This window comes from Saimiri boliviensis, chromosome 5 (genome assembly GCF_048565385.1).
Source record: "Saimiri boliviensis isolate mSaiBol1 chromosome 5, mSaiBol1.pri, whole genome shotgun sequence".
Classification (NCBI taxonomy): domain Eukaryota; kingdom Metazoa; phylum Chordata; class Mammalia; order Primates; family Cebidae; genus Saimiri; species Saimiri boliviensis.
Genome location: NC_133453.1, coordinates 90,813,468 through 90,838,391, shown reverse-complemented (window position 1 = coordinate 90,838,391; position 24,924 = coordinate 90,813,468). Strand labels below are relative to the sequence as shown.

The 24,924-nt window shown below is 39.2% G+C and overlaps 1 protein-coding gene and 1 non-coding gene across 12 annotated transcripts in view; one reads left to right on the top strand and one right to left on the bottom strand.

Annotated features, from left to right (window-relative positions):
* The window catches only part of MBD5 (methyl-CpG binding domain protein 5), a 478,342-nt gene that overhangs the window by 224,900 nt on the left and 228,518 nt on the right, over nucleotides 1-24,924 (top strand). The window lies entirely within an intron of this gene.
* LOC120364470 (small nucleolar RNA SNORA48) lies at nucleotides 20,028-20,162 on the bottom strand. Its single transcript, XR_005579722.1, has one exon. It is a non-coding gene; the product is annotated as a small nucleolar RNA SNORA48 (small nucleolar RNA).

Genomic DNA, 24,924 nt, shown 5'->3' with positions numbered 1-24,924 from the left:
TGCCATCTCCAGTGTGCTGTTAAGCCCGTCCAGTGAATTTTTCATTTTGATACTATACTTTTTAGTTTCATAATTTGCATTTGATACTTTTGAAAAAAATTATTATGGTAAAATATACATAATGTAAAATTTTATTTATTTTTAGGTGTACTTGGTTATTTTTTATTGGTTTTATTTCTCTGCTGAAATGCTATCTGGGCATTTATTCTGATGATCTTCTGCTTTACGTACTTGGTAATGGCTGCCGTTAAGTACATGTATGAATCATCTCTGAGTCTATTCTATGGGCTGCCTTTTCTATGGACTTTGGTTTATATTTTTCTGTTTCTTTATATTTCTAAGAAATTTTTTATTGTATATTAGATATAGACGAAACACGGTAGAGACTCTACATTCTATTATCTTCTTCCGAAGAGTATTGACCTTTTTTCTAACAGCTAAATCAGTAGCTGCTCAGCTATCTAGTGAAGGCTTGGTTTGATGTTTTGTTAGATGGTGGATCTATTCTGGTTTGGCAACTTCCTTAGTGTATAGGGCTATAATATTTACTCCTAGAATGTGGTCCTTTGTGGATTTCTGTGGAAAACCTGAGGTGTTACCAATCTGCTTTTGCTTGATGGGATTCAAACATGAAACTCTTTGTCTCATGTAATGGGCAGTAGGAGAAATCCTTATTTTCTCTTTCCAGCTGTTATTTTCCATTGAGTTTTTTGGAGTCTTTCCCATGCGTGTACATTTTAGGTGCCAGCCTAGGTGGGAATTGATAAATATTATAACTCCCCCTCTGTGTTTTCCTCCTTTCTGGAACCCCCCTCCCCCACCCATGATTTTCAGCCATTCTCTCAGCCCTGAATTCTGACCTCTGATACCTCAAGCAGGTAAGACTGTGGCCTTCTGCTTAAGTTCTACTTGCTCATACACCCTTGTACCTCAGGAGAGCCATATAAATGTAGACCTTACCCAGTGATGTTATCCTCTTTCAAGGATCAAATCCTCACTCTTTCTATTTCTGCCTACATTTGGTCACTCTCTAGTATGTCTTCACATAATTGTGTTTTATTTATTGGCTGTAGTATTTTTTATCACAGTTTACATTTATTATTCAGTGGGAGAGCTATTGTGATTTAAGTTACTTTACCATTACTTGAATTTGAATTACTGGGTCTTTTTACTTTCATATTTACCTCTTCACTTTATTATTTCATTTCATCATTAGTATAGTCACTTTGACCTAGGCTTAATTCCTGGTTCTGCTATGTATTACTGTGTTACTTCAAATTTCTGATCTTTAGTGTACCTATATGTAAAGTGGAAATGATCATAGGTATCTCAAAGAGTTGCTTTAGAATATTAAATGTGAAAACATATGTAAAATATGTGACATGGAACCTAAAAATTGACACTTGTAAATACTACTTCCCTTTATTACCATAATTTTTCTCTTGAGATTGATCAGCTATTACTATATGGACTGAATTACTTAAGATCTTACTGCTAGATACCAGAAGTACAGATTAATTATATTAAATATGTAAGGTAAGTTTATGCCTACCAGAAGTTCATTTCTATATTATTCCATCTAAGAAGAATTAACTGTAATTCAGAGGATAAATTGAAAAACAGGGGTTAATAACAGCAAGGCTTGCATGGCCATTGTTCCCAGCTGTGTCCTTTTTCTCTTCTGGGTACACTTAAAGCCAGCCCACCCTCAGGTTGCCAGAAGATATTACTGTAGTATTTCCTTTCTATCAAAGAAGAATGAGTCTAAGGAAGTTTCTGATTTTAGAGACAGATGGAATTTCCAGTGAGAAATCAGGCCCAGTGAAATAAATATCATGTGTCCATGTGAGCAGAAAAGAATGTATTAAAAAATCTGCTACTATATAATGAGCTATTCTATCTTCAGAGTTTCCTTATGACTAAAAAATGAATGATTTGTGCCCTTGCTAAACACGTAATTTTAGAAACTGGTTATTGAAGGGTTTTTGCAATGAGTATTTAACTTAAGTAGTCTGTCCTGCCTATTAGAATCATGTTTTGAATGTGTGTGTATAGATTGTTTTGTGTCATTTTTAAGCAGTGCATAGGATTTTTAAATTTGTGAGTTTCAAAAACATTTTGCTGTAGTGGAAGTAATGTTACGCTGAAGACAACAGGGAAAACTGGTTGAGGTTGCATTAACTCTCTCTGTAAGCATTATTACAGTTGCCATTCACATTTACGCCTGTTCAGATAGAAGCCCATCAATCATGTAAACTTAGGGCCAGATTCTGATCTCTAATTCGTAGCATGAATTGCTACATATCTTTTTCCACTAATAAAAAAAAAATGCTCAGTAACATCTGAGATTAAAATCTGTCCTTTCAAATTGATTTTATTTTTATCTAGACTAAGAAGCAAAGTATAGTGTCAGGTGAGGAAATAAAATAATTCCTGTCAGGATGTAGTTTCTTTTTTTATATATAATTCTTACAGAATCAAGTATTTAGGTATTTCTGTAATCATAATAGCTCTGATAAAAAATAGAAAAATTATTATTATACTTTTTTAAATGGAATATTTTTATCCTTGTGGAATCACATGTGCTAATATGGATTGTAGGGAAAAGCCATATTATAAAAAACAATATTGCCTAAGGTTATAGTATATTAAAAGCAAACAAAGCCTGTTTACGTAGAATATTCTGTTTATCTTATATTTCCATTAAAATTTAACAATCTTATTAAACCTTACCAATAAAGTAAAATATTTAAAATAATAAAGCTATCTTGTTCTGACATTTATATGAGGGGTTTTTTTTAAGTTGTAATTGACAAAAAATTGGAAGATAACATTTTTGTTTAAATTTTTTCTCAGCCAAGGAAAATTAGTACAATTTATGTATGTATATTTTTATTTTAGCAGTGTATATTGAAAACTGGTTATGAGCAAAGCACTGGGCTGGGCCATTTTCAGGCACCCAAAAAGATGAATCTGATCTCACCCTGCCTCAAAGAAGTGTATAGTTTAGTAGGACAAACAAAAGCACACATATCACACATATATAAATAGAGAGTAAAGAAATTTTCCGACTACTTCTCAGCACTGATTCTGGAGAAGAATCTCAGCAGGTTCCATTTTTTATTTGTATTTCAGAATTAAAAGTGATCTTTAAGGGAGCCTAGCATAGTGCCTGGAACATAATAGGTGTTCAAAAATGTTGAAAGAATGAGCAAATATTCTCTAGTGCCTGGGTTCAGATAGCGTGCTAGATGTAGTGTGAGTCTGTGTATGTGTGTTTACTGTCTCTGCCGGAAAACAAGGTATTTTAGAGTTAAACTGATTTTATCTAGCTTTCACCATTTTGTGGAATAAAATAGGCAAATTATTTCTTTGAACTCCAATTTCTCCATCTGTAAAGTGTGGTGATAATATTTTATAAGTTTGTTACAAAGAATGAATGAGGTAATGTATATAAAGCTTATATTTTTTTTTTCTTTTTTTTTTCTTACTTTTTTTTTTTGAGACGGAGTTTCACTCTTGTTACCCAGGCTGGAGTGCAATGGCGCGATCTCGGCTCACCGCAACCTCCACCTCCTGGGTTCAGGCAATTCTCCTGCCTCAGCCTCCTGAGTAGCTGGGATTACAGGCACGCACCACCATGCCCAGCTAATTTTTTGTATTTTAGTAGAGACGGGGTTTCACCATGTTGACCAGGTTGGTCTCGATCTCTTGACCTCGTGATCCACCCACCTCGGCCTCCCAAAGTGCTGGGATTACAGGCGTGAGCCACTGCGCCCGGCCTAAAGCTTATATTTTTATAGTGGCTATAAGAGTTTAGGTTAGAAAGCACTGTTACAGTTACTATTATTTTTACTAATAAAGAATGGGTAAAAGTACTACATTATGAGACAATAGTTAAACCATAACATTGGCTTTGCATGTGTATAAGAATGAGAATTTTTATTTCTAATGGGTAGCACTCCATTCAATCTATAGTATGTGACTTTTTTAAATTAAGGAAATATGTCGTGAGCTATAAAATTAATTCATTATTTTACTTTGTACTTGATCATTTTGTCTTTGTAGACTGAAAACTCAAATAAGTACTTAGGAATTAGTATTTACTTTTTAAAAATTTATTCATTTGCCAAATATTTACTGAGTGCTGTTTGCCAGGCATTGTAGTAGGCACTGGTGACACAGCAGTGAACAAGGCTGACGAAGTTTCTGCTCTCAAAAATCTACATTTTCTGTTTCATTTTTAATGGACCTGGATTTGCAGGTCTGACCCATCAGAGCTGGTTCACAGATGGTTCATAGTGCCCTAAACAGTTGTGCTTGAGATTTAGGGAGTAGTTGTCACAGGAATTAGACGTGAGATTTTTATCCTACAACTCATGAATCATAACCAGGCCAGATACCAAATGTGAAAAGTTACTACATTCAAGCCCACATTCCTGGAAGTTATATGTAATTGTTCTCCCTTGTCATCTTAACAGAAAGACAAATTTTAGAGCCTTGCAAAATTATGAGAGCATAGGTACAAATGAATGACAGAGTTAGGTAAGGAAGACACATGATCATAATTGAATCTAACTTGTTAGCAAAATTTTAAAGTTGGGCACTGTGGCTCACACTTGTAATCCTGGCCATTTGGAAGGCCAAGGCAGGAGGATGGCTTGAGCCTAGGGTTCAAAACCAGCCTGGAAAACATAGTGAGACCCTGTCTCTACAAAAAAAAAAAAAATTTATTAGCTGAGTGTGATGGTACATGCCGACTTGTGCCTGTGGTCCCAGCTACTCAGGAGGCTGTAGTGGGAAGATGGTTGAACCCTGGAGGTTGAGGCTACAGTGAGCTGTGATTGTGCCACTGCACTCCATCCTGGGTGACACAGTAAGACAGGAAGGAAGGAATGAAAGGAGGGAAGGAGGGAGGGAGGGAGGGAGGGAGAACAGGACAGGACAGGACAGGAAAAAGGAAGGAAGAAAGAAAGGAAGGAAGAAAGAAAATGAGCCTTGGGCTTTGGGCTGGTACTTAAGTTCAGAGTTATTTTCTGTTTGGAAATTTTCCTCTATTTCCCCCACCATTAATCACCTTATAGCTAACTTTATTGGTGAAAACATTCTACTAAGCAGAATAGACTATCACTTCTTATTTTCTGTGCTTTCCTGTTTGCTTACATGAGACAGTAAGTAACTAAGAATATACAGTTTTATTGCTAATTTAATTTCCTACTAATAGGAGAATTTAGGCAAGTTTTCTTAATCTTTTTGCTCAACTGTAAAGTATAGATGATAACATTCAACTGATTGTTATGTGATTCAGATTTCAGAATGAAAACAAAATCATAATATACATGACGGTTTGTATAGTTACTATTGGCAAGAAGAGAGATAATGGTTAATGACAGAAAATCCTGTTAATTGAGCATTTTTAAGGCCCTATGCTACATATAGATTATACTTAGGCCCCTAAATAAATCTGCTTGATAGAAATCATTATTTCCAGATTCTATATAAAGGAATATACTCTAAAAAACATTAACTGATTTACCCAAAGACTTTCAAGTTAGTCGGTTAGTGAGCCAGAATTCAGATTGGGATTTGTATGTATCGGAATCCAGCACTCATTGCATCACATTACCTTACTTGGGTGCTAAAACACAGAGTAGAGTGAAAAGGCATAGGCAACCTTAGATTCTCTGTTATGGCTTTACTCTTTTCTCCTTTAAAAATTTTTATTCATGTATTATGTGTGCATGTTAAATAGTATTGAGTGCCCCCTCCCTTGGAATTCATCTAGAGATAACTGCTTTTACTTGTTCACTACTGGCCGGGCGTGGTAGCTCACACCTGTAATCCCAGCACTTTAGGAGGCCGAGACAGGTGGATCATGAGGTCAGGAGTTCAAGACCAGCCTGGCCAAGATGGTGAAACCCCACCTTTACTAAAAATACAAAAATTAGCCAGGTACAGTGGCACGTGCCTATAATCCCAGCTACTCAGGAGGCTGAGGCAGGAGAAGCACTTGAACTCTGGGGGCGAAGGTTGCAGTAAGCTGAGATCACACAATTATACTCCAGCCTGGGCAACAGAGTGAGACTCTGTCTCAAAAGAAAACTTGTTTGCTAGTTTTCAGGCACCTGTTTCTAAATATGTTTCTCCCCCCTCTATCTCTAGGTTTGCCAATATTAGACATTCTTTGTAGAAGTTATAAATTATTTGTCTGTTATCATGTGAGATGACTTAGAATACTTCTATCACCTCATACCTCTTTGTCATCCCATCCCTCAAATATAGTTAAACCAAAAACAAGTGTTTACCTTATTAATGTTATGTAAATGTTATTCACTGCAACACCAAATAGCATACTATACTATTTCCTTTCTCATAAGGCTTTTCTTTATTGCCTATAATTTTTCTCTCATTCTGTTATCAGCTTTTTATAATTTAGACAAAAATGTCTTCCACTTATTTCTTTTCCTACCTCTATCACTATTTTTTTAAATCATGGTTGACATAAATGTTACTTTTTATTTAGTTAGTTTCTTGAATAAATTTTGCAGATTTTCTTGCAGACTCTATGACCAATCTCTGTCAGAAATTAATTTTAGTTCTTAAAGATTATCTGTCCTTGTTTCCAAAAGTGTACCAGAAACCACATGTGAGCCATTTTTGAATAAAGTAGACAAGCTTTAAAGCAAACATTGGCAATTTTTTTCACATTAAGTAACCTTTATGGTAGAAGGAGTATTTTAATCAGGCCATCTTTTAAATAAGTTACCATGGGTTTTCAGCAAATAGCCAGAGAAAATGGTAGCCCAAAGCCAATTCAGATATTGATTAAGTAGCATGACAGCTACATAGGGGCATTCTACATTTAAGCTTCTACAGCATATTGAGTGGTAGTAAACAGTGGTAAGTTCACTGAACCTAATAATTTATAAAATTATAAATATTATACAAGAGCCAACTGTTAGCAGTATCTTGGGGTTATATGGAGGTGGGAAGGGAACTATGTTTTTTACTTTTATACTTCCATACCATTTGAATTTTTTTCAAAGTAAATATTTGTTACTTTTTTGCAATCAGAAAGAAAAAGGATTAAAGGCATTCTAAAAGAAATAAGGTAAAAGATAAAGCTGAGAGGAAAAAAATAAAATTTAAACTTTATGTCCTGTTACTATGGTGAACTTAGGTACCCTGACATCTCATGGTAAACAACTAAAAATGATGTGAAACATAAAAATAGTGTTTATATGCAACTATGAACTGGAAAGATGGCAAATAGTAAGAGACTAAAACAAACACAAACCCTACATAAAAGTAGTGTCCAGTGAGGTAAGCCTTAAGGATATTTGCTGAACCTGGTAAATTCTGGGTTACAGTTTTGTTTTCATGACCTCCTATTGAAAGAAGAACAGGAGACAGTCAAAATCCTGGACACATCCAAGGTAGAGAGTCTGTACTTAAGGTCCACTTATGGACTTCCAAATATCTACATCTTTATTGAAAGGATACCTAATAAAATCAGCTATAATTTTCCATGGCACTGCAAGGAAAATTGGTTAGTTTAAACCTTGACATTGAGCATAGAAATGGAATATCTCTTTGATCATTTGAATATCAAGCTTGTATTGTGGGTTTGCTATACTACATAAGCGGTACCAAAAAAAAATTTTTTTTAAATTAAAGCCAAGAATTTAAGATAGTCCCAAGCTTATTGTCTTCCAAGTAGCCAGTAGAAGCAAACATAAATTCTCACCGAAGCAATCTACCTTCAATACAGGACCCCCAAAATTTCCACAGGTAAAATTACCCCAAAATATGAATTTACTATCAAAAATTATAAACCAAGGCATCATGAATGAATGTCAGAAACTATATTTTAAAGAAGCAGACTCATAAACATATTTATATATTTTAAATTACCGGAAGAATATAAAATAAGTGTGCTTAATAAAGAAATAAGAGAGTAAAGATAGTGATATGACATTCTTGAGGAAGAGTAAAGTAGGGAGACTTTACTTATATGAAGATTTAATATAACACTTTATATGAAGATTTAATATAACACTTTAGTGATTAGTAGAGTGTTATACTAGTGAAAGATACACAGTTGACCAGTGGAACAAAATAGATTGCTTAGATACATCTATGAATACGTCTGTTGAAAGAGCTGGCATTAGATAAGGTTGACTTTTCAATAACTGATACTGGGATCATTGATTATTTGTTAGGGGGAAAATGAAATTTGACTCCTACTTTATGTCATATGTAAATATCAGCTCTAGGTAGAGTAGAAACTCAACTATGAAAAATAAAACTATAAAAATTTTGGGAGAATATTTTCGAAGTAGATGAAAAGATGAAAAAGCCATTAAGGAAAAGATTTTTTAATTGTATTGCATTACAATTGTGATACTCTTTCCATCAAGAGTCACCTTAAAAAGAATGAAAAGACAAGTTGCAAATTAGAGAAAACAGTCACAATACATCCAACTGAAAAATAATTATTACAAATTAATATAAAAAAGATAAAATTGGAAATTTGGCAAAGACTTTTTATGTCTTATTCTGACTTTGCTTTCCATTAACCATGTTTGACCACCTGCTTACTCATAAAGGGAGCAAAATCTACTGCCATGAATTTCTGAAAAATAATTAAAAGGAAAATTAAAATCAGTATACTGAAAAAGTTATTCCTGCTCTTACTCACTTCCATACTCTGTCCGCATACAATTCATTTTTTCCTTCTCTCAGCTTCTGACCTTTGACACAGTTCATTACATTGCATTCATTCTTCTTGTATAGTATCAGGTAGATGCTGCATTATATACTGGAGAATTACTCCTGACAGTTTTCCCCTGACATGATTTACATAAATATATATCATTTTTGCATTGATAAGCTTTTTAAAATTGTGCCTCTTTTTAACTGTGAATTTTTGTGGCACTATTCTTACTTACCTCACTCTTTTTACTCCTACCTTCTATTACCACCTAAATCAGTGGTTTTCATCCAGGGGAATCTTGCTCCCTAAAGGAACATTTGACAGTATCTGGAGACATTCTCAATTGCCTTTATGGGTGGGGTATGATCGCAGGCCAGGTATGCTGCTTCACATCCTACAGTGCACAGGATAGCCCTCCAGAGCAACATACTATGTGAAATGTAAATAGTGCCACAATTGGAAACTCAGATCTTTAACTTCTTATTTTAGCAACTTTCTTATTATGCTTGTCTTCTGTTTTTGGCTCTACCTCTCATAACCACCGTTGTAGACCCACTTATCTTCCTAATACATTAAAGTATATGTTCTCATTATGCTACTACAATTAATATCTAGCTATAAGATACAACTTTTTCAAACAAGATCATGTCTTTTGTGGGAACATGGATGGAACTGGAGGCCGTTATCCTTAGCAAACTAATGTATGGACAGAAAACCAAATGCCACATGTTCTCACTTATAAGTAGGCACTAAATGATGAGAACTCATGGACCCAAAGAGGGTAAAAACATATACTGGAGCCTACTTGATGGTGGAGGTTGGGATGAGGGAGAGGATCAGAAAAAATAACTCCTGGGTACTAACCTTAGTACCTGGATGACACAGTAGTCTATCTGTTCAATAAACCCCTGAGATACAAATTTACCTGTGTAACAAACCTGCACTTGTACCCCTGAACCTTTTTCATCACTGGGCCCCACAGAATAGTACTGAAAGTGGAGAATTAATTGGTGGAAACAGGTTTAATTGAAGACAACTAGGGTGTTTCTGCTCTTGAAGCTCAGGGCTTTTTCTTCATATAGGTTATGATATTTAGACCAATTAAAGGAACATGATGAAAAACCTCACCAGATAGTAATCCCACCTTGTTTTTCATTTCCAGACTTTATGGAAAAGAAACATTCAATGAGTGGCTAGTTTTGTGTGCCAGTCATTATACTATGGTGGTGCTTTCAGAGAGCTAGCTTGTTAATTCTCAAAACAACTCTAAGAGAAATGTTATTATTCTTATTTCACAAAAAAGAAAGCTGAGACTTCAAAGAAAAAAAAGTAAATGTAAGTGCCTTGCCCAATTTAACTCAGAGGAGCCTGATCCCAAGTTTTCTAGCTCAAGTTTAGTGTTCTTTCTACCACCCTACTTTGCCACTTTATCACTTGCAGCATGCATGCCTGTTTCTTCTAGTTCTTTTTAAAACTTTATTTTGCTATCTGGAAAATAAACTATTTTTAAAATAGTGGGGTTTTTTTAAATGTGTCTTTTTTTTTTTTTTTTTTTGCTATTTTTGCTGTTTTTGCTTTTCACCCTGACAAAATCCAGAGTGCATAGTATAGTGCTATAAGTACTAAAAAACGCTTAATAAACATCTTTAAAAATAAGAAAGGGTTTTAGGCAAAAGGGTACAAAGAGGGAAGGCAGGAGTGCTTGACATCTTCAGAACAGTGCAAGAAGTCTCTCAGAGCAGTTATTTGATAACAAAAAAAGGTTATATCTTTAGTCTAAATAAGGACTGCTTACATTTCCATTCGACTAAAGAAATACTGTACTTCAGAAGCCCTTATTACTTGATGTACTTGAATCATTTATTTCACTGATTTTTTTTCCTGTTGCAGTGAGGTTAAATGTCATAATAAGAAAGGCAAAAATTCCCATGTATTATGGGCTTGCCTGTGACTTACCATTCTACCATCAAAATACAACATGATTGGTCTTCATTTTCCTAATTTGGTTTACAATGAGAAAAAAGTATTTGAAAGTATTTAATACCCATTCATAATATTAAAAATAAAGTTCTCAGTCACCTATACCTAGTAAGCCAAAGTAAAATGGCTAACATAAATTTATTCAAAGTATACATTTTACATAATTCCTATTCAATTTAAAATACCTCTTGGTCATAGTTCTTGAAGAGTTGTTATTTTTCAAAATCATTCTTTCATATTTTAAGGCAGGCATCCCCAAACTACAGCCCACGGGCTGCATGCGGCCCCCTGAGGCCATTTATCCGGCCCCCCACCGCACTTCAGGAAGAGACACCTCTTTCATTGGTGGTCAGTGAGAGGAGCACAGTATGTGGCGGCCCTCCAATGGTCTGAGGGACAGTGAACTGGCCCCCTGTGTAAAAAGTTTGGGGACACCTGTTTTAAGGTGTTCCAAATTCTGCATGTTTAGCTTAAATTTTAGTATGTGTGAAAGTGGTTCAAAGATAACATTTAGCAAATATACCTATGGTCAACAATTAATACAATTGTTGACTTTTCTAAAATTTGACTGCTGTATATGCAAAAAGACAGGTCTTTTTGAGAGGAGAAGTAGTCTTCACAACTTTCCTGCCTTGCTATCATGAGTGAGACATCAGCAGCAAAATAATAATTGTATTAGACAAATGAGTATATTTTAGAAGTTATATGAATAATCTAACTGAAAGTGATTCTCAGCCAAGTATGGTAAATTTTGTTTTCCCGCACCTCACTCCTGCCAGAAACAGTTTAGAAATGTGTAGAGGCATTGTTGGCTGCCACAGTGATTGGAGAGAGAGCGAGCTACAAGGAGGATCCAGGAATGTAAAAAATCTCCAGTGGAACAGAGGATAGTTCCATATAACAAAGACTTTGGTGTCCAGAATATCTGAAATGTCCTTATTAAGAAACACTGGTCATGGTGGCTCATGCCTGTAATCCCAAAACTTTGGGTGAGTGAGGTGTGCCAGTTGCTTGAGCCCAGGAGTTCAAGACCAGCCTGAACATAGCTAGACACCACCCTATCTAGAAAAAAAAAAAAAAAAAAAAAGCCAGGTATGGCAGTGTGCACCTGTAGTCCCATCTACTGAGGAGGCTGAGATGGGAGGATCACCTGATCCCAGAGAAGTTACGGTTGCAGTGAACCCAGATCATGCCACTGCACTCCAGCCTGGGCAAAAGAGCAAGACCCCTGTCTCAAAGAATAAAAAAAGAAATACTGAAACATACAGACTCATATTCTAGTTATGAATAGGTGGGAAATACCAGATACCAGATATCTTTATGGAAAACCTCTGGGAATTAGTGGATCTTCAACTATTTCCCCCCCCCCTCCCCCAAAACAGAGTCTCTCTCTGTCTCCCAGGCCAGGGTACAGTGGTACAATCATGGCTCACTGCAGCCTCAATCTCTCAGGCTAGGGTAATCATCTTACCTCAGCCTCCCACATAGCTGGGACTACAGGCATGCACCATGATATCCAGGTAATTATTTGTATTTTTTGTAGAGACAGTGTCTCACCATGTTGGCAAGGCTGGTCTCAGACTCCTGAGCTCAAGTGATTTGCCTGCCTAGCCTCCCAAAGTACTGGACTGAAGGCCTGAGCCACTGTGCCCAGCCTGGAAAATATTTTAAACTTAACAAATCTCTAGCCATGATGATGTTTATTGGAAGAATTGCATTTACCCATGTCATGATAGCATTGTGGTGTCTGAAGAATGTATCTTGAACTATTGTTACAGACAACTTTCTCTAGTGTTCAGCCTTTAAAAGAAGGCCCAGGAATGGAAATAGAAATTTAATATCTTATTGTGAGGAGCTTATGGGGATTTGAGTTCTGAAACTCAGAAGTAAAAATTGGCTTAGATCTAGGTAAAAAGGCTCACCTAATGGCCTGGTACTTCATGCTAAAGGTCAAAATAAAAAGCAGAGGGAACTCTACTAGGAGATTGTAACACCATCATCCCCACCAGAGAGTGAGAAAATTGATGTCGAGAATTGAAATATATTGACTACCTATTCTTTTCTAGGCATTGAGATAAGTCCTTTATGTTTAGACTTTCATTTATTTGCACAATAAAATTTCACTGTAATGTACAATAGGAAAACTGCTGGGGAAATACATAGCTCTTACAATCCAAAAACATCATGTGTGTTGATGGAGACAGAGATGCAGTCAGTTGTAACTACATATGAGAAATGCTATGATATGTAGTTCATATTGGTTGCAATTGGGGGCATTTATAGGCATACCTCAGAGATACTGCAGGCTCAGTTTGAGACCACCCCGGCGAAACAAGTGTTGTAATAAAGTGAGCCATAGGATTTGTTTTGTTTTCCCAATGTATATAAAAGTTACCTTTATACTATACTGTAGTTTATTAAGTATGCAATCACATTATATCTTTAAAATCTATTGTCAGGTTCTAACTGAGGTCCGAGGAGGGTCGGTGAGTGAGTAGCAGGTAGCTGGAAAACACTCAGAATCACAGACAGTTTCAACATGGCTTTATTCTCTCTCTGAGCATGAGCAAGCCATACGTATAGCATTAACAGGGTAATTATACCTTTTACAGACAATAATGGCTCCAAGCCAAGCACAAACTCATGTGGGTGATCACCTAATGTGATTCATGTGACATCGTTACATAATGTGCAGGGTTGTGTGCCTGCACTCCAAACCTGCTGAGTCATGCTGCACCTTCCAGCTACCCCAGCCTATTCCTGACAAAAGTGCAGCCATTTCCCTTACTCTCCACCCCTTAGACCAAGGGCATCCTCTGGGCAGGGACATTTGCCCATAGGGCAGAGCCCTGAATCCATAACCCACAACAATGCAGAGAGCAACAGCTCACTACTAGGATCCCAGCTGTGCTACTTATGACCATTAGGGCCCAGTGTAGGCCAGAGCCTAGGGATGCCCACCATCTCTGCAGGGGGTTGTCAGTAAGGCTCTTGACCACCTTAATCTCCTGTGAGACCCCTTGCAGGGCTGTTGTTATGTTCTGCTGATTGTCAGGGATAAAGGTACAACATTGTGTTCCTAAAAGGGCACAAGTACCTCTTTGGGCAGCAATTACTATGTGTAAGGCCATTTGATTTTGCAGGACCACCTTTCTGATCTGATCAACCTCATCCATTAACACGAGGAGGGCTACTTGGTGTAATTCAGAACCCTAGCAGTGTGCTGTACAAGGGTAGTAATTTGTGCTTCTACAATTATGACACCCATTCCAGGAATAGTCATTGCCAAGGGGTAGAATCACCAGGGGGCTTGTCACACTCACAAAAACTGAGAGCGTAGCACCTCCCAGCTATGTGGGCATCTGGGCAATGTGGGGAGAACAGGGGCAGGTACATAAGGCCACTCCCAGGTACAACGTCCAGTCCTGTCTGTTGATAGGTAAGGCCACCCTGTGTCCCCACAGACCCATAAACTCCCAGTAGGGCACAAAATCAATCAGGGCCCAATGATGGTGGGGCCACTTGTTCCACCATACGTTCAATGTGATAACATGTATTATGTTTACACAGGCTATGACGGATACCCATCCCACAACATGTTACCCCAGTGTTGCGCTATGCACTGTGGTACCTGGGCTGGGTGTACTGCATGTTATTCCGCTAGCCACCTTCACCCATCATAAACACTATGGGCCAGCCAGGGGGCAGGTGTGCTATGGGTCTTGCAGCATCCTCTGTCCAAAGCTTGCTGCATCACATTTTGGGCATTGACCATGGGATTCCAAGTATCCAGCCATGTCCAGTTCTCTGCAGATGCTGAATGCATGTGCCAAGGCAAGCCCTCTTTAGCTGCTGGTGGAAAGGCAGTGCAGAACCAACAGTTGGAAACATTGGTCATCTCTGTGTAGTTGTGGGCCCAGTCCACAGTGCAATTGGAGCATGTTAACCTATGGACAAAATGACAGGGCAGGCACAGGTACTAACAAAGGTAGATCACGTCCCTCAGGGAAAATAGAGGCTAACTCTTCATCCCTGGATAACAATGCAGCTGCCAAGGGCTTCTTCCCTTGGTGACAGTATCATACCATCTCAGCTCCCCATGGTTCGTTTGGGTTCTGTATCCGTGACAAAGTCACAGGGGAGCTCATAATAAGCCACACAGACAGTGCATATGTCTCACAGAGGAGGGTTCTTTCCTTGGCCATTCCCCTATGAGCAGTCAAACGCAGGGGCCGTGTATTGAATACCCAAGGAGTAACATGCAAGTCATACTGTAGGCCCTTCCTGCAGGGAGCTAAAATGGCCAACCACTGGCAGTGCGGGGCTTGGAGGGTCCATGGCCACAGCCTTTCTGTTTCCCTGCCTTCAGGAACATTAGGGGAGGTAACAACAGGTACCATTCATCCCCATACCTGCTTGGAGGAAGTAATCGTTAGTATGTATCTGCAACTGAATGGGGGCGGCTCCTCCACCGGAGCCGGGCTGCCTTTCCATGACTGTTCATTTGAGGTTTGAAGCACCAGGTTCAGCCTGGAACTCCAGCCCCACAAAGACAGGGCTGTGACATGCAAGCATAACCCATTCTTCAAGGGCCAGTTATATTGCTCAATCATACTTGCAGCTTGAAGGTTGTATGGCACATGGAATCCCCACTTTCTGTTCATTTGTTGCACCCATTGTTATACGCGTGGTTCAGTGAAATGTGTTCCCTATCAGTGTCAATGGCCAGAGGGCAACCATACAGGTCGAGCACATAAATATTGCCAGGCTCAGATGGTATTCTGTTGATCGGCCACCCTGCAAGGGTAAGCCACAGGTAGGCGAATAACAGACCTGTGGCCATGTCCGCATCTGTTAGTGCATGCCTATACCCTTGCGACTTTGGCAGCAGCCTGATGTAGTCTACTTGCCACCTGACCAAGGGCACTCGCCCTGTCGTTACTTGTTGTGTAACACTGGGCAGCTCCCTCCATTTAGAGCACATGCCGCTCATTTCTAACAAGCCTCCCAAATGTCTTGCGTGAGCAGGGACAGACCCCAACGCTTATTGACCTGTTGCATCCATTTACCCCCTGCATGTCCCAGTTCCTGTCATAGGCATAAGTCCACATCTCATGTAGGTGCCAACGCTAACCATTGGACCTTGGCCAAGGCATCTGCCTTATCATTGCTGGGGGTGGCCAAAGACATACGGCCTGACACATGATAAATAGTTACCTGTTTCTGATGACTCATTTCCTAGAGGTCTTGCCACGTGGATTGACCCCAAATGGGTCAGTGACTGACCAGCAATTTCTGTATTTTCCGCAAAGTTGAGCAATAATAGATCACCCAGCTATCACTACAGATTACCGTCAGTGTTACCTCATTGGCCATCACCATTCGTTCTGCTCTAAGGTCAGCCCATTGGCGACTTTGTCCACACCCAGTTTCAAACCATATGGTGTCAGTACTAGGTTGGACTGTAAAAGCGGTCCAAGCAGCTGTATCACCTTGGCTAGACCCATCTGTGTACCATGCCCCATTGGGAATGGGGGGACACCCTCCCTTAAATGGTGAAGACTCAGGGCCTAGGGGTACCTCAGGCCCCATGGCCTTAGGTCCCATGACCTTATCTTGCATTAGGACTATAGGTGCCAAGACTTCTTGCAGGTCTGCTGCTAAGGAACTTGGACTAGCATACTCCATTGCTCCAAGTAGGTGCCACTTTGCCAAAGTGGATGTCTGCACCATCCCAGTCCAGGGAGTCACTACCCATGAACGCACCCATCCTGCTCTTGGATAAGTCATCTGCATGATGACTGCAGCATGTCCTGTCACAGTCTCACAAGCCTGAAGGGTGGCATATGTAACTGCTACCTGTTTCTCTATCAAGGAATGCCAGAGCTCAGCTCCCTTCCATAGTTGGGACCAAAAGCCTATTGGTGTTCTCAAGCGCTGTGTGCTGCCACAGGCCCCAACCAAAACCATCTGTGGTCACATGCACATCTAGCTCAAATAGGCACCACTGGTCAACTACTCATAGGGCTTGTGCCTACTAAATAGCCCAGTTGGCTACCAGGAAAACAGCCTCAGCTGCATTATTCCAATTCCAAGTAGCTCCCTTGTTTGTTAACTGATGCAACAGTTTAATCATTTGGCTGAAGGGGGCATAAATGCCCACCAATATAAGAAGAGGCCCACTAAAGTTTGCAGCTGCTTCACTGTGGTAGGCTGAGGATATGCCTGAATCTTTTCAATGATAACCCCTGGGATGGCCTTTGGCTTACCTGACCAGATAACTCCCAAAAATTTTACAAATGATCCAGGCCCTTGAACCTTGGATTTGTTGACAGCCCATTTGCATGCTGCTAAATGTTTGCCACAAGAGGGTTGCCACCACTTCTCAATCTGAAAGAGAATCAGAGGTTAACATACCATCAGTATAATGGAATAGGTGGTCCCCTTTTGGCATTGCCTGGCAGCTAAATCTGTGGCAACTAGACCATGAAATATGGTGGGGCTATGCACATAGCCCTGCAGCAACACTGTAAAAGTTCTTGGTTGCCCATCCCATGTGAAGGCAAACTGTTTCTGACTCTCTGGAGTCAGAATATCGATGGAGAAAAATGCATTGGCCAAGTCCACTACGTAGTGGTACTGTCCCACTTCTATCATCTAATGGCCCATCAAATCCATGATTGATGATACAGCTGCATGCAAAGGGGGTGTTACTTTATTCAGTTCCCAATAGTCCACCATCATCCGCCAGCTTCTATCAGGCTTTCTAACTGGCCACACTGGAGAATTGTGGAGGCTATGGGTGTCACATATGTTCTTCACCTCTTCCAGCTTTTTAATTGTCTCAGTTATCTCTGTATATCCACCCAGCAAGCAGTATTGATGAGTGGAAGTAACCCGTCAGGATTGTGGCAAAACCTGAGGCTGGTGATACGTATGTCCATGCAGCACCAGCCTCACCATATGCACTCGAAGTCTGAATTCCCTGGCTGTGGTTTGTAATGCCAGGCCATGTAAAATGTCCAGCCCCAGAATATATTCAGGTATGGGAGAACATAAACAGTATATTAACAGGGAGCCAAATGACTGATGCCAAGGTGCAGAAATACAGATTTCACTTTCACTGACTGGCTTTCATAACCATCAAAGTAAGCAGATTTGGTCAGAAACTTATTTAGGTTCCCATAAAGAAGGCTGTAATCTGCACCAGTATCCACCAGTGCCAGCACCGCACCCACTGTACATTGGTGGGGGCCAGTGGATTGCTAATTCCACGTGTGGCCTCTGGTCATCTGGTGTCCCCCCTAAACTGGGCATCTTGGCCAGTTCCTTAATCAGGCAGAAATGGCTATACATTTCCACCTTGCTGCAGCAAGTAGTCTTTGAGCTAAAGCACCCAGGTGGGACTGGGTGGCACAGCAATGTCCTTCTCCCCTTTGGGCATTTTCTGGAATTACTGCTCCGAGACAACAGTTACCGCAAAGTTAAGAGTACTTCATTGGGATGCTTATTGATTTTCTCTTGGTCAACCCCAGCCAAATAAAATCTATCCACATCCACGAGCATGTCACTCATTGGGGCCTCCTTTTCTCTCATGAGGGGCCCCCATGGGCGGGGCATCTTCCCCTTCTTTATGGCACAGACCCCTCAATCCTGCCAATGGCCTTCTGCTTCCCCCAGAACTGCCATAGCAGTGATCACTTCATGTATTTGTCACCCTACATACAGGGTGGGGACAGCTGCTGGGGAGCCAAAGGCATTCAGGGGTGCAGAACCCAACATGAGACTCCTCATGTGGAGATGAAATGTTCATCATCTGGCCTCTGGGTATTCAGGTCAAATGCAGCCTGCCACATACCCATCTCCCAGATGATTTGCACCAAATCAGCATATGACTGCCATTTACTCAGTTTCAGGCATTTCAATGGCATCATTCCATACAGTCTGTATGGCTGCCCATAGCCACTCAATAAGGGTGTGGTCATCTTGCTCTTGTGCCAACTGCTTGCTCACCTGCAGCTGGTATGCTGCATCTCTTGGGGACTGGATGTGTAGTTCTCGTAGCGCAGTCAAAAATGCCCATCCAACTCTACCAGCAAAGACTCATTCATCAGTGCTCTGTGCTTCCAGCTGCTTCAGCATCTTCTTCATGCTTGTTAGGGACCCACCTACCTCCGTCCAGGTTTCCATCAGAGCCCATCCAACCGGCACATCTGCCACTGGGTACCACAACCCATGTTGTGGCCACATGGCTGACCCAAAATCAGTAGGAACCAAAGGCTCACTCACCTCAGGATCCTGTTTGTGATGCCAATTGTTAGGTTCTAACTGAGGTCCAAGAGGAGTTGGTGGGTGAGTGGGTGGTAGATGGAAAAACACTCAAGAAATCATAGAAAGTTTCAACATGGCTTTACTCTCTCTGGATGCGAATGAGCCATATGTGCAGCATTAGCAGGGTAATAATTATACCTTTTACAGACAATAGTGGCTAAGCATGAGCTCTCATAGGTCATCATCTAATGCTTCTCACGTGGTGTGGTTACATAATGTACAAGGTTGTGTGCTTGCACTTCAAACCCACTGAGTCATGCTGCACCAGAAGGCCACCTCAGCCTACTCCTGACTAAAGCACAACTATTTCCCTCACAGCTATGGAAATACCTTGATTTAAAAATAGTTTATTGCTAACAACAAAAACAACAACAAAAAGTTAATGATCACCTGAGCCTTCAGCAAGTAATAATCTTTTTGCTGGTGAAGGATCTAGCCTTAATGTCAACATCTGCTGACTGGTCAGGATAGTGGTTACTGAATGTTGGGTTTTCTGTGGCAATTCTTTAAAATAAGACAATGAAGTTTGCCACACTGATCAACTCTTCCTTTCATATAAGATTTCTTTAGCATACAATGCTGTTTGATAGTAGTTTACTCACAGTAGAACTACTTTAAAAATTAGAATCAATTCTCTCAAACCCTGCTGCTGCTTTATCTACTAAGTTTCTGTAATATTCTAAATATTTTTTTGTCATTTCAACAATCTTCAGGAGTAGATTCCTCCTCTAGAAGCCACTTACTTTATTCAGCCATAAGATGCAACTGCTCATCTGTTTAAGTTTTGTCATGACATTGCAGCAATTCAGTCACATCTGCAGGTTCCACTTCTAATTATAGGTCTTTTGCTCTTTCCACAACATCTGTGATACTTCCTCCAGTGAAGTCTTGAACCCATCAAAGTCGTCCATGAGGATTGGAATTCACTGTTTCCAAATTCTGGTAAATGTTGATATTGTGACCTCTTCTCATCAATCAAGAATATTCTTTGCTCCTGCCTCTATATTTTCCACATATGAAGGAGGTGTGGGCACAGACCAAAAGCCAAGCTGGGATAAACAAGGGATTGCTGTATCTCTGGCTGATATGTGATGGGCACCAGCAAGCAGAGGCTGCTCTACTGAGGTCAGAGGGAATGAATATTTCTAATGGCACCTAGAATGGTAAATCCTTTCCTGAAGGTTTTCCATGTACTTTGCCTAGATGCATCAAGGAAACACTGTGTATGGAAGGTATAGCCTTACAAAATGTATTTCTTAATTTAAGAAGACTTTAAAGTTGATGGATTTTCCAGGTGAAAGACTTGATCCATAGGCTACAGAATGGATGTGATGGAAGGCAAGGAAACAACACTAATCTCTTTGTACATCTCCATTGCAGCCCTTGTATGACTAGGTGCACTGTCAATGATCAGTAATATTTTGAAAGGAGTATTTTTTTCTGAGCAGTAGGTTTCTCAACCGTGAGCTTAAAATAGTCAGCAAATCATGCTGCAAACAAATGTGCTGTCCTCTAGGCTTTGTTATTCCATTTATAGAGCACAGGCAGAGTAGATTTAGCATCATTCTTAAGGGCCCTAGGATTCTGGGAATGGTAAATGACCATTGGCTTCAACCTAAAATCCCCAACTGCATTAGCCTCTAACAAGAGAATCAGTGTGTCCTTTGCAGCTTTGAAGTTGAACATTGACTTCTCCTCTAGCTGTGAAAGTCCTAGATGGCATCTTCTAATAGGAAGATAGATGACTGTTTCATCTACACGAAAATCTGTTGTTTAGTGTACCCACCTTCATCAATGATCTTAGCTAGAGCTTCTGGATAACTTGCTGCAGCTTCTCCATGAGAACCTACTGCTTCACTTTGCACTTCTGTGTTATGGAGATGGCTTATTTTCTTAAACCTCATGAACCAACTTGCTTTGCTAGGGTCATACTTTTCTTCTGCAGCTTCCTCACCTCTCTCAGCCTTCACAGAATTGATAAGAGTTAGGGCTTTGCTCTGGATTACACTTTGGTTTAAGGAAAATTAACTGGAGTAGCACTTTTAATTTGCTTCATTAACTTTTCCTTTACATTCACAATTTGGCTAACTGTTCAGCACAAGAAGCCAAGCTGTCAGCCTATCTTGGTTTTTGACATGTCTTCCTTACTAAGCTTAATTATTTCTACTTTTTGATTTGAATTGCGACTTGATTTTCTTCCTTTCACCTGAACACTTAAAGGCCACTGAAGGGTTATTACTTGGCCTAATTTGAATTTTGTTGTGTCCTAGGGGAGAGGGAGAGAGATGGGGGAACAGCCAGATTCTGGGGTAGTCAGAACACAGAACATTTATCTTTTGAATTTGTCTTTTTATATGGACATGTGTTGTGGCAACCCAAAACAGTTACGTGGAAACATCCAAGATCACTGATCACAGATCACTGTATTAGATATAATAATAAAGAGTTTGGACTCTTGCAAGAATTACCAAAATGTGACACAGAGACATGAAGTGAGCACATGCTGTGGGAAAAATGGCATCAACCTTGCTCAATGCAGGGTTGTCGCAGATCTTCCACTAGTAAAAAACACAGTATCTGTGAAGAGCAAAAAAACAAGGTGTACCTGTACATTTATTCCTGCACTGGGGAAATTGGAGCTTACGGAATGTTTACTAGAGGATGACATATAACATGAATCTCTTTTATCATCTAACGTCAAAAAAATTTATGTCATCCATATCATTCCTATTTGTGGAAGAAGAAGAGACTAAAGTACAGAGAGGCTATACATTCTATGTTAGGCTATAAAATAATAGCAAACATTTATATTGCTCTCACTTTATAAGAGCTTTATATTATTCATCTAACTCTCACAGCCACCCTATAACATAGATACTTTTGTCATTTCAGAAAAAAAAAAAAAAAAACACCAACAGTTGAGCCCTGTGGAAATAAATAGAAAGAGGGAAAAAAATTGAGCCCTGTAGGGTTAAGTAATTAGTCCAAGGTCATATACCAAGGTCGTATATATGCAAAGGCAATGCTGGTATTTGAACCAAGGCAGACAGATTGTAGTGTCTATGTGCTTAACAACTATAGCATACAGTCTCTCTTCCTCCTAATTGATCATTAAGTCTGGTTGAAAACTCAGCAGTCAGAATGGAGAACCCATGTAGTTAAGTAACAGAAAGACATTGGCATTTTAGATAGATTGTTTTGACTATAGTAGAAACACTGGACTTGGATGAGACTGATCTGGAGGTGGGAAGACCAAATAGAGGAAAGCATGGATGCTAGTCTGATCTCGGCTCATGATCTAAATATCATGCAACAGATATTTAGCAAATCAAACAGTCAGGACTTCCTGGTTTATGAACACTGAGTGTGATTCAAAGGAGAAGGTCAGGAATCACTCCTTGTTGGACTATGTGAAAAGTTGACATTTGGGTGGATAATACAAGAAAGAGACAATTTAAGAGAAAAGTTGATGAGTTTTTTATTCTCTGTAAATTCATGTTTAAAATGACCATAGGGTGCTCATATGAAGATGTCCAGAAGGCTGTAGAATTTGTGAACTTTGCTCAGGAGAAATATCTGGGTTGATAAATAGAGAAAAGGACTAATCAGGGAAATGTAGGTTGCCAAGCATTTTTAAAGACACAATGGAGTTTTTAGATCAAAATATATCATGTTGTGGTGTGTGCAGTGGAGGTAGAGACAGGGAGGGAGATGAAGAGAGGAGAAAACTTCTTGTAAGGTGTGGGAGCAGATAAGAGACTATTAATTCTTAAAAGTTTGTAAGTCTTTCCCTGTTAACTATTCAAATTCAGGCCAGTTTTTGGTGCTGTTTTGTGTATTGGCAAGGGAGGAAACTTGAAAGAAGCCAGTAAAGCTAGAATCACTTACATTAGGAAGTTCGAGGGAGAATATAATCAATCAGTCATGAAAGACTGGAGAAGTGGATGTATTGGTGGGAAAAGTCATATTAGGTGGAGGTTAGAGAGAATTTGAGGAAGATTTTTGGAGGTATGAAATAAGATGCTGGGATAGCTTCCCTGCTGCACAATTTAGGGAGAAGACAAAAGAATCTAATTATCTTATAGTGTGCATTAGCAATGAAATCCTCCATTAGTATGGCTTCGTGAGAGTTCAGTAATGATTTAAGTTCTTTTTCATTTCTCAGTGCTTTTTACATAAAGGCTCCTGTTTTGTTTGTTTTTATCTGAACATAGGATTATGAGTCTGGCTAAAAGGTATACTGGCTTTATATGAGTTACTTCTCATTTCTCCAGCAGTACTCCAGTAACCTATATATAGTATTGAAGAAAGCAGACATTTGCATTTATTTTTAACGAGTTTCGTAGCCTAGTGAGGTAGAAACAGTATTGATAAGTAGTGTTCAAGATAATGGAAGTGTATACATCATTTCAAAGTGCACATGTAAATGTGGAAATACCAAAGGAAATTTGAGAATTTGAGATAAATGTGAAAGCTGCAAAATTTTAATGTTGTCAGATCCTCAAAAATAATTTACAGGCTCAGTGGGATAGCTCATACCTGTAATCCCATCACTTTGGGAGGTCTATGTGGTACGACTGCTTAAGTCCAGGAGTTTGAAACCAACTTAGCTGTATAGTGAGACCTCACCTCTACTAAATAAGAAGAAGAAGAACAAGAAATAATTATCATAATTTACAGATGAAGAAATTAAGACTGAGGGAGGTTAAGTCTGTTGTCAAAGGTCACACACAACTAGTTATTATAGTAGCCGATATTCAAACCTGATCAGTCTGTCTTCAAAGCGCATTCTCTTTCTAGTATGCTTTTGAACTACCTAGAAAAATGGTGGCAATTTCTGAAATACAAAAATATGATCCGTGATACTTGCTAGGCATTGTACCAATCAGAATTCTTAGTTTTAAACAATAGAAGCCAGCTTTGTCTAAATCAGAAAAGGAATATTTGGTAACATCATAGAGCCACAGAATCTGTAGGGGTGCTGGAGAACTAGACTTAAGAAACTAGTAGAAAGGAAGAAAGGTAAAACTCTGCCAATATCATACCATAGGAAATTCTGCTTTGAAAGCTGCTGCTGAAACAGCTTCCCCTGGAGAGTCTTTAACATGCCATTGGGTTCTGCTGCCTTTGGCCACTCATTGAAGTTGGCTGTTTCAGTGTGACCATAACTTCCATGAGTAATCTCTGATGGTTTTCTACATCTCTGCCTCACTCTCACAAAATTCAAAGTCCTGGCTGGAGCATTAGTTTGGTTAACAAAGGTCACATAACAGATGATCAATAAGCAAGGAACTAGGAAAGGGACTATCCCAGACTCCAATATTTTTGAGATTTCCCAAAATAAGAAATGTGTTCAGACACTGGGTAGCCATCAACAGATGTCATTTACACATATGTGTGCATGTACACACAGACACACACACACACACACACACACACACACACACACACACACACACGTTTAATGATTGCTTCCCAATGCCAGAGATTTCTCATTAAATTGGTAACAACGTGGTATTTGAGTTCTTTTGTTTTTTAATTTATGTTTTGCTTCCTCAAACATAATGTTTCATGGTATAAAGGAAGAAAAATATAAGTAAAGAGAAAAGAAAAGAAAAACCTTTTAAAATCCCAGTACCTGATGAAAACAACAGCAACATTTTTGTATATATTCTTCCAGGCTTTTTTCAATACATTGAAATGAACTCTTTAGCCAAAATAGGATGATAGTACATATTATATTAGGACTGTCTTTTTAAAATTCACAATGTATTCTAAACATCTTTCTATGGCAGTTTTAGAAGTGCATACTATTCTATTCTATGGATGTATCATAATTTGTTCAAAAATCACAGATTATTGAACAGTTAGATTATTTACAGTTTTTTGTCATAAAC